The sequence below is a fragment of the Asparagus officinalis genome, chromosome 5 (assembly GCF_001876935.1).
Source record: "Asparagus officinalis chromosome 5, Aspof.V1, whole genome shotgun sequence".
Taxonomy (NCBI): Eukaryota; Viridiplantae; Streptophyta; class Magnoliopsida; order Asparagales; family Asparagaceae; genus Asparagus; species Asparagus officinalis.
Genome location: NC_033798.1, coordinates 130,060,013 through 130,071,655, shown reverse-complemented (window position 1 = coordinate 130,071,655; position 11,643 = coordinate 130,060,013).

Genomic DNA, 11,643 nt, shown 5'->3' with positions numbered 1-11,643 from the left:
ATTACGTACCTTAGTATGATGGAAACTACCATTATTTATAAAAGATTTACAGAGGTACATTGGTAATTTGGCTGTGTTTATGCAATGAGGGGTCAGACCATGCTTTATACATGTCGGTAACTGGTCGAATGAGTCACCTTGCAACAGTGACAAAGGCTGCTGAAATACTAGCGCGGTCCGAGGCGCTTTGAAGTCTATGGCTCAAAATATCATAATGACTAACATCACATTGATATTGATGGCGACAAGGCGGCGAAGTGTAGGTGTTGGTTGTCCATGCATTAAATTCGATCTGAGGTTGACAGTTGTTGGGGGCATGACACGCCCACTCGCCGCGGAAGCGAATCACCTTGAGAGAAAGCCCTGGCTTTTGTTTTCACAAAACACAAGCCAATCTCGATGTTCATGCTTCGATGACGAAAACAAGAACAGAAGTGAATATCTCAGCAAGGTGAGATATACACTCTTCCCAATATCAGATCTAGGTCTGAATATCGAGGAAACCAACCAACACAAGCAATAGCCAATACAATAAGTGAGACACGAGATTTACGTAGTTCGAAAAACTTGCTTACGTCCACGGGGAGGGGTGAAGGGAGATTCCACTATGATGAAGAACACCGACGATTTGTACAACCCACAAGCTCGTCCCAAAGAGATGGGGCTTCGATTTTACCCAAGAAAGATGATCTCTTTCTTGTACAATCCCTCCAAGTTCTATCTCTTTCTCTCCTCAAGATCTCACATTTAGATCTAAAAAACTCTCTGCTTTTTCTTCTCTAAGCAGCCAACAAACCCTCTGAAAAAACCCTAGGAACAAGTTCCTATTTATACCCAAAGAATTAGACCCGAAACAGGCCCAAAAAACCACATCCTAAAAATTCTCGTTGGTTGTCTCGGAGCCCGCGCGAGACACATAGTGTGTCTCGGGTTTGGGAGGTGCCGAGACACACAATTGGGTGTGGCCCCCGCGAAACACAAAATGTGTCTTGCTCCACACGTTCACGTGTGGCCCCCGCGAGACACAAAACGTATATCGCGCCACACGTCATAATAGTTCATTACCTTGTTCAAAACGCCCATTGTCGGGTCTGAGTAGGGAACGCCTTTCATCACGGATTTAGGCTCCTGGTAGACCCCGGGTCAAATATGTCTTTTGTCTCAAATCTGGGTCGCGAAATAGGTCGAATGACTCCGCAATTGAGTCGTGCTCTCAGATGTATGTGAGTCGGCCAGCTAGACACGCGGCCATTTCTTTAGGTTTCATTACGCCCGATAATTTTTAGGGTAGAACAACACTTGACGTGGAAACTAGTGATGTTTCTGTAAACTATTTCAACAGGGAATTTAACCTGATGTTGTCATATGTTTTACATTCAGTGATTGAATTCCCTTCTGGTTAACTTGACTTGAAGTTGTATGTAGTTTGACTTGTAATTATCCATCATATATAGTGCTACTACTCCTAGAATACACATTTTATTAGTTTATAAATAACTTATCTTTGTTTATAGTCTTCTCTAAAAAAAATCTAAAAAAAACCCAGCTACGATGCTAAAACTGGCTTAAAACAATGTATCCAATCTGATTAATTATTCTTTAATATGATATTTAGTGAAAGGTTGGCTATAAGAAAACTCATATTCCTTTCCCTTCACTCCAAAACGCATAAATCAATGCATTACAGAATAATTTGGTTCACCCCCATTTGTTGGAATATAATTCAAATGAAAATCTTTCTTTCTACAATGTTTATTTGAAATAATGGGTGTGAAGTGCCTGCTTACTTTGCTAAACGAGCTACTAAGATATTGCTCACGTGATGAAGCTCACCTAAAAGTCACAATAAATTGTGCGGACCTCACAGACGGCTCATTTTACAAGATGAATTGTCACCTCATAACCATCAAACACATATATATTATGTAGCCTATTTTCCAATCATAATCACGATTAATCACTTGGCAGTTATAATTCTCAAGAATTAGGCTCATGGTTTTGGATTCGAAAGTAAGTTCTTCAATAATAACAAAAAGGAATATTTTACCAACTGATCTTGAAGATTGTACTTAGGGGCTGTTTGGTTCGTTTCCTTGATATAGAGAAATGCAATTCCATGTAAAGAAACACAAGTTTTGAGTTTTCCAAACTTTTCCAAGAAATAGATTGTTTTGCTTTGGTTCGCACGGGAAACCAATGTATTTATTTTTCTTGTGTTTGGTTCGCATAGAAAAAAAGGAAAACTTTTGTAAACAAAGCAGAGAAGGAAAAAAATCTGACTTGGCAGAGTTTTCATCAATTTCACTTGGTTGGGGAAGGAAATCGGAGAGGGAAAAAAATCTTAATTGGCGGCGATTTCAGCAGAGTTTTCCCTCTTTCATCCGAGCGAACCAAAGCAGCACAAAGAAATGAACGGAAACAAAAAAACTGACGTGGAGGGCTAAAAATCTGATGTGGAGGGGTTTTCTGAGTTTTCCACCCCTTATAATAGCGAACCAAACAACCCCTTAGAATCAAACGCACAAACGTAAATGGAGTATTAATTAAGGGTTGCAAGATAATCTCTTAAATGAGAAACAACGTATGAAAAGGAGCAAGATTCTTGAGATGGCTGTCTAGCTCTAGTCAATCCCTTGCTTACTTTGTAATCTTTAATAATGACTCGCTTGTTTAAAGCTAATCAAGATTCCATTATTGCTCAAAGGACCACTAGCGCAATGATCTCTCACTTGTTTAAGCTAATCCCTTTGATTCCCAACTTGCGCGTGACAGAAATGTCAAGGTCTAAGGCACTGATTTTAGGAATGTAGTCAATTTGTCTAACGTTCAACAAGATAGAGACCGGTCACTAAGAGGACAGGACCAAATCATCAAACAATGGCCAAAAAGATCATATGTCTCCTTGGTGCGTGTATTGTTCGAAATATGCTTTTGATTTGCAAATTGCCATTTATACTCATAATCTACATGAATAATTATGGATTTGTTCCAAGAGGCTCAATTCCATAAGATTGACTTGACGAGAGGAGACAAAGATGGTGGAGCCCATTGGTAGGATTCTTCTAAGCCTAGTGTTAGGAAGATGTTGTTGTCAAATGGTTCCACCGATTTTTTTTCCCCCTCGCTTATAAGTTCATGCATAATCATCTATATCTAGAAAGAATTGTATTATTATAAAATTTTAATTATTATTTTTATTTATGTGCGAAATAGATGATTATTAAACCGTGTGAAAATTTAACATATTAAACTAATTTGATTCATATTCTAGAAAACTTCAAACTATATCAAACTTTAACCATATACATTTAATGATATTTTGAATAACATGTATAGTACGAGACATGAATATGATGACCCAATTAGTTCATATCATGACAAAGTTTTAGTTCGAGAAAATATTTCCATGGTCAATATTACCCTTAATTTTTTTTAATATTACGTTGTTATCCTAATCTATTCTAATTATCCTATTTTCTTTGAATTAGTAATTAAATGATTTATCATATTCATAATAAGATTTAACATGTTATTGGATAAAGGAGATACATTTAATATAATTCAAATCCTTTACTTATTTCAGTTCGTAGAGAAATCTAAAAAACATGTGCTAGCCAACACCTAAAAGTTTTTGAACTTTATAAAAATATCCTCCAAGTTTTTTAAATTGTAAAAACATCCTCACAAATTCGAAATTTTATTAAAATATCTTAAAAATTATAAAATTTACTTATTTCAATTTAGTAAAAAATCTAAAAAATATATGCTAGCTAGCAACTAAATGTTTTTTAACTTTGAAGAAAATATATTGTAAGTTTTAAAAATTACAGAAACACCCCTAAAATTTTAAAATTTATAAAAAACACATTGATTATTTCAAACATATAAACACATTAAAAACCGACAAATGACACAAAAAAATCCCCAAAATTTATGGAATTTATAATAAATAATCTGAACTTTTTACAAATTGTAAATAAAACTCTCAAAATTATAAAATTTATAAAAATTCTGATAATTTCTAACTTAACAGTACATTGAAAATATAGGAATTATAAATATCCCTTATATAATTTATAATTTAATAAAACACCCTTAAAGTTTTAAAAATAAAAAAACCCTCAAAATTTAAATTTTATAAAAAAACACCCTGAGAATTTCAAATTCATTAGTAAATTAAAAACATAGGAATTATAAATAGTCTATAAACAATTTACAATCTGTAGAAAAGACGTATAAGTTTAAAAATTACAAAAAGCCCCTGAAATTCATAATTTATAAAAAACATTATAAAAATTTCTAACCTATAGACACTAAAATGAATATACAAAATTATTAACAACCCCTATAAAATTAAAATTTTGTAAAAAATATCATACTCTCTTTAAAAGTATAGGTTTAGGAAAAACTTTTTATGGTCAATGTTACCCATAATTTTTTTTGAAAATAACATAACTAATTGAAAATCTATTAATTTATAAAATTTATAAAAAAACACCCTTAAAGTTTAGTACATTATAAATTACCCCTCTAAAGTTTGAAAAATTCAATAATTTTTTTTGTAACCCCTTAATTTCAATGTAATGTTTAATAGTTTTGTGTATTTATAAATTAAAAATTTTTAGGGTGTTTTTTAATAAGTTCTAAAACTTTTGAGGTTGTTTCTCTTGTAGTTTTCTAAATTTTAATTGTATTTTCAGTGTAATGCATAGATACGTCAATTAATTATGATATTAAAGTGTAAGTCATTCATAAGATTATTAGGCCATAATTCAGTGCTGTAGGCGTCAAAAATTGCTTACAGACATCCAAACACCACTCAAAACAACATAGAAGAACGATATACACGTCATCAGGCAGCACTGTGGCGCGGCAGCCAATGGTGCCGCGGCTAAGGCGCGGCAGCCCATGGTGCCGCGGCTAAAGCGCGGCAGCCCTTGGTGCCGCGGCTAAGGCGCGGCAGCCCATGGTGCCGCGGCTAAGACGCGCGGCAGTACATGGTGCCGCGGCTGAAGCGCGGCAACCCATGGTGCCGCGGCTAAGACGCGACAGCCTATGGTGCCGCGGCCAAGGCGCGGCAACTCATGGTACCGCGGCCATTATAGGGGATGCTACAGCAGTTACAATGCAGTTATCTGATGATTATTGAAGCTCACGTGGCAGCATATTAGAGATAGAACGTGTGCTGACGTGGACAAGCAGTTAAACCACGAAAAAGGTGGTTAAAGGTCGTGGGAGAACGGTTTCAAGCACGATGGAACGTGCTGATAACCACCTCTTTGGCCGCGGCAGCCTATACTGCCGCGCCAATAGCCGCGACAGTGTAGACTGCAGCGGCCAAAGAGAAAATACTCGGTTAGTTATTTTGCCCCCGTTTCAACTGTGGTGCACTAAGACCCCTATAAATACCTCCCTACACACGAAATAAAGGACAGGGAGCATTTTAGAACAGAGAGGCTTGAGTTTTGGTGAATTAGAGCAAGAAAGAGAGTCTTCCTTCTTCACAAACATCCTCAAGAAGCTTCTGGCGAATCCTAGAGATTTAAGCTCTGACTTGATCTTTAGAAGAGTGAACATCTTACATCGATAAGATATTCGCTTCAAATTCTTACTTCGATAAACGAAGGAAGAATCATTAAACCCCTCACGGTTCAATCAGAATCTGTGATTTGGTGGTCCACGAGTCAAAGCGCTCCCGGCACAGGCAAAGAACCCACGAAAGCAGTGATCCAAACAACGATCCTGCGTTAGACGATCAAGATTCCAGTTGAATCCACGGTCGAATACGAGTTTGACCAAACCAAGTTTGAAGAATATCTCTCATCATCCTCTTCAAGATCTTCATTATCTCGCAAGTACAAGAGGATCTCATCATTGAAGAAGGCTTATACGCCAAAGAAGACACAAAATGAAGACTCTCGCCTGATTGTTGCTGAGGATTTTACTCGCAACACCTCTGCTCACAATGACTCTTATCTAGTTAAAGAGTCATCGAATCAAAGCCCACCAGCACTGACGAAGAGGGCTCGTCAGAGACAACGTCAGCGCCGCGCTCGTCAAATAGCTAAGGCCTTGGAACAAACCGATGGGGTTCGCTATAACGCGGACCTAGAGTCGATGAGACATCGAGTGGTTCAGTTGTCTCAACGACCAATCACTCATGTCTCTGCTAAACTCACGACAGAGGAATGGACTATTGTCAAAAAGACTCGTTCGACCCTCAAAGAACGTATACAAAAACGTCGTGCAAACGCTGCTCATGCCCGAGCTCTCCTACAACAAAGACAAGAAAGGGAGAAGGAAACGGTGACCAAAGAACTACCGAAATTCTGCCAAGTTTGGATTCCAAAAACTAGAGTTGTGCAAAATCACCATTCGGAGCCCGTTAAGACTCCATACCCGCAAGGGGGTGGTTCCCGACATAACCTTGGATCGTTCAAAGGCAACAATAAATTGTCCTGAGAATGCCAACAAGGTTTTACACTCTCAGAAGAAGACGCATTCACCAAAAGACATCGTCATACCTGGGAGGTCATGCCAACAAACGATACGATTTTTTGGCAATCATACCAATGAATCGTATTATCAAGTTGGGGGTGTGAATAAATTTCGAAAATGAATTATTCGCTCTCATTGTTCCTGTGCGCGACTCGTTAAAACAGTATTATCAGAATGTGACTGTTTCAAACGAGAGGCCATCCCACGAAGAGTCTCTGTATTGTCTAAGCCTAAACCGAGACATTTCCGCAAAAGAAAATCAGCTACCCAAGATGATGAATTCCCTAAAGTCACTATCAACATGGCTGATAAAAGAAAGTCTAAGCGGCATTCAAGTGACTCAAATCCCGACTTTTTCCCGGGAGGAAAAGTCAATCCAAGAATTGCTCAAAGGATGTCTCGACTCCAATTAGGAGCCATCAGGCGCAGAGATTACAAAAGAATGCAAGAAGGAATGTCCTCGGAGGATGAATTCTCGGACACTTGTTCTGCAATCGCTTCTGATGATACAATGTCTAGCACGGGACAAACCAGAGAAGTACTCACGATCACCTCTGATCAATTTGCTCAAATGCTTCAAGAAGCTCTAGCGAAGCAACGTGAAGAAATCAGAGCTGAGATGAAGACAGAGATGGAGCTAGCTATCCAACAAATGAGAGAAGTGCTAACTCAACGGCCTCAACCTCCTGAGTCCAGTCAGCGAGCTGAATCCAGTCGCCACACTCAGAATGTGGCAGATGATAGTGATCCAGAAGTGGATGAAGTCATCTTTGCTGATACACCTCCCAATAGCAATAACGCTGGGGGTGGTTTAACACACCCTCCCAATAACGATATTGGGGGTGGTTCAATGACACCTCTTACAGTGGGTGGTCTAACTCGTTCTCCACAATGTTCTTTGAATGAAGACATAGACGATAACGGGAAAATGAAAGAGCTTGAAAACAAAGTAAACACTTTGATGACGGCTCAAGAAGTGAAGAAGACGGGTATTCCATGTCCCTATCCAAGGGAATGAGATTCAATACCATATCCGGCAAAGTTCAATCTGATTAACTTCACACCGTTTGATGGGAAGAGCTCGCCTATTCAGCACTTGATTTATTTCAAGTCTCATTTGGGCATGATCTCTGGAAATGAGGCTTTAATGGTCCGGTCATTCGTTGGCACCCTTCACGGGTCGGCCTTCGATTGGTACCGACGGCTCAAGCCAGGGAGCATCAATTGCTGGGATGACATAGAAAATTTGTTCCTCAGCAACTTCTTCGATGATGACACCGAAGTGTCAATCGGAACCCTTCTGGATGAAAAACAAAAAGACGGAGAGTCAGTCGACAATTTTGTCAAGCGCTTCCATAATAAGGCAATGAATTGCAGAGATCCTGTTACATAGGAGTTCATTCTGCAAACATGCCACAATAATCTCTCTATCGATGTCCTGGAAGCTCTGGGGGTCGTACCATCCAAAACTTGGAAAGATTTGAAAATGCGCGGTGAACAAGCTGAACACTTTCTTAAAAGAAAGAAAGCTGAGAGAAGCCAACCGACGACATCTGCAATCACTGGGAACGCGACTCCCGATCCGAGGTTTCAAAAGGAGTATTCTTTCGAAGATGATGAAGCTCCAGCCATCTTGGAATACCTCATCGCCAATGAAAAAATCGAGCTACCACCTATTAAAGATCAGGAGGGAGCTAAGAGAATTACGGATCCAAACTATTGTGCATACCACAGAAGGGTTCTTCATCCCACTGAGATTTGCTTCGGACTCAAAAATAAAATCCAAGCATTAATTGACTCCGGCGTCATAATGGAGAAACAAGCCGATTAAAGACGACCTTACTCCATTGGATACACGAGTATAAACTATTTCCCCAACTCCATTGGGTACACGAGTATAAACTGTTTTCCCACACTCCGAAGAGTATACGAGTATAAACTGCTCCTCGATACTTTAACAGGTATATGAGTCTAAACTATTTCCTTTCTTTCACGGGAAATTCCTGGAGAGCGCCATGCATAGTACTCTTAAGGATAACCTGATCACGCAGCTGAATATAATGATAGACCCAGTTTCACAAAGGAAGCTGGGGGTGGATGGTTCATGTAACGAGAAGTTCTCGAAAGAATGCTATATGTAATTTTCTTAGGGATAACCCGATCATTACAAACAAGGTGATAAACACTACATTCCCACGGTGATTTCCGAATACTCTTTTGTTGAGATGAGATTTGATCACTCCTTTAGATCAATCTTCCCTCACAAAACTCACATTTGGTCAAACCTTTAAACAGTTAGGACCAAAGCCAAAATCCCCTCTCGATTCCTTCCATGAACGAGAGGTCCACATATTGAACGATCAAACCTTTAAACGGTTAGGATCGTCTCGAATTCCCATTTGGTCAAACATTTAAATAGTTAGGACCAAAACCAAAATCCCCTCTCGATTCCTTCCATGAACGAGAGGTCCACAAATTGAACGATCAAACCTTTAAACAGTTAGGATCATCTCAAAACTCCCACTTGGTCAAACCTTTAAACAGTTAGGACCAAAGCCAAAATCCCCTCTCGATTCGTTCCATGAACGAGAGGTCCACAAATTGAACGATCAAACCTTTAAACAGTTAGGATCGTCTCAAAACTCCCACTTGGTCAAACCTTTAAACAGTTAGGACCAAAGACAAAATCCCCTCTCGATTCCTTCCATGAACGAGAGGTCCACAAATTGAGCGATCAAACCTTTAAACAGTTAGGATCGTCTCAAAACTCCCACTTGGTCAAACCTTACTACAGTTAGGACCACAACCAAAACCTCCTTTTGATTCATTTTGCGAACAAAAGGTCCCCTTTTGAGTTGAATAGTCAAACCTTATGACAGTTAGGATTATTCAAACCAATCCAGCTTCCTACAGTTAGGATCCCCTCGAAACTCCCACCGAGTAGTTTGTGCAAATCAATAAACTCATTGTTATTTGCACCCTACTCCTATTCCTCACTTGGTCAAACCTTTAAACAGTTAGGACCAAAACCAAAATCCCCTCTCGATTCCTTCAATGAACGAGAGGCCCACAAATTGAGCGATCAAACCTTCCTATAGTTAGGATCGTCTCAAAACTCTCACTTGGTCAAACGTTAGGACCAAAGCCAAAATCCCCTCTCGATTCGTTCCATGAACGAGAGGTCCACAAATTGAACGATCAAACCTTTAAACAGTTAGGATCGTCTCAAATTCCCATCTTGGTCAAACCTTTAAACAGTTAGGACCAAAGCCAAAATCCCCTCTCGATTCGTTCCATGAACGAGAGGTCCACAAATTGAACGATCAAACCTTTAAACAGTTAGGATCGTCTCAAATTCCCATCTTGGTCAAACCTTTAAACAGTTAGGACCAAAGCCAAAATCCCCTCTCGATTCGTTCCATGAACGAGAGGTCCACAAATTGAACGATCAAACCTTTAAACAGTTAGGATCGTCTCGAATTCCTATTTGGTCAAACCTTTAAACAGTTAGGACCAAAGCCAAAATCCCCTCTCGATTCTTTCCAGGAACGAGAGGTCCACAAATTGGGCGATCAAACCTTTAAACAGTTAGGATCGTATCAAATTCCTATTTGGTCAAACCTTTAAACAGTTAGGACCAAAACCAAAATCCCCTCTCGATTCCTTCCATGAACGAGAGGTCCACAAATTGAACGATCAAACCTTTAAACAGTTAGGATCGTCTCAAATTCCCATCTGGTCAAACCTTTAAACAGTTAGGACCAAAACCAAAATCCCCTCTCGATTCCTTCCATGAACGAGAGGTCCACAAATTGAACGATCAAACCTTTAAACAGTTAGGATCGTCTCAAATTCCCATCTTGGTCAAACCTCTAAACAGTTAGGACCAAAGCCAAAATCCCCTCTCGATTCGTTCCATGAACGAGAGGTCCACAAATTGAGCGATCAAACCTTTAAACAGTTAGGATCGTATCAAATTCCTATTTGGTCAAACCTTTAAACAGTTAGGACCAAAACCAAAATCCCCTCTCGATTCGTTCCATGAACGAGAGGTCCTCAAATTGAGCGATCAAACCTTTAAACAGTTAGGATCGTATCAAATTCCTATTTGGTCAAACCTCTCGATTCGTTCCATGAACGAGAGGTCCACAAATTGAACGATCAAACCTTTAAACAGTTAGGATCGTCTCAAATTCCCATCTTGGTCAAACCTTTAAACAGTTAGGACCAAAGCCAAAATCCCCTCTCGATTCGTTCCATGAACGAGAGGTCCACAAATTGAGCGATCAAACCTTCCTACAGTTAGGATCGTCTCAAAACCCCCGCTTGGTCAAACCTTACTACAGTTAGGACCACAACCAAAATCTCATTTCGATTCATTTTACAAACGAAAGGTCCACTTTTGAACTGAATAACCAAACCTTATGACAGTTAAGATTATTCAAATCAGTCTAGATTTTCTAAGTGGAGATCCCACTTTGAATTTCTTTTGCACCAGGAGATAGAATATAAAATTCTTCCTCTCCGATTCCGGGTTCATCTCTACCAACAAACAAGAGACCAGGAGATAGAATATAAAATTCTTCCTCTCCGATTCCGGGTTCATCTCTACCAATAAACACGAGACCAGGAGATAGAATATAAAATTCTTCCTCTCCGATTCCGGGTTCATCTCTACCAACAAACAAGAGACCAGGAGATAGAATATAAAATTCTTCCTCTCCGATTCTGGGTTCATCTCTACCAACAAACAAGAGACCAGGAGATAGAATATAAAATTCTTCCTCTCCATCATCGGGTTCATCTCTACCAACAAACAAGAGACCAGGAGATAGAATATAAAATTCTTCCTCTCCATCATCGGGTTCATCTCTACCAACAAACAAGAGACCAGGAGATAGAATATAAAATTCTTCCTCTCCGATTTCGGGTTCATCTCTACAACTGTTTCCCAAACACTCCAATAGAGTATATGAGTATAAACTATTTCTCCATTTTTCAACAACAGTTCTGATTCAAGACTTCGACAACGGCCACGCGATAAACGCAGTACCGGAGGAATTTTAGCTATTTTATAAAGCACTGAATAGGCTAAAAGATGAAGAAGTCAAGGATTGAAGCCATTCACAAACCGTTCTATGCAAT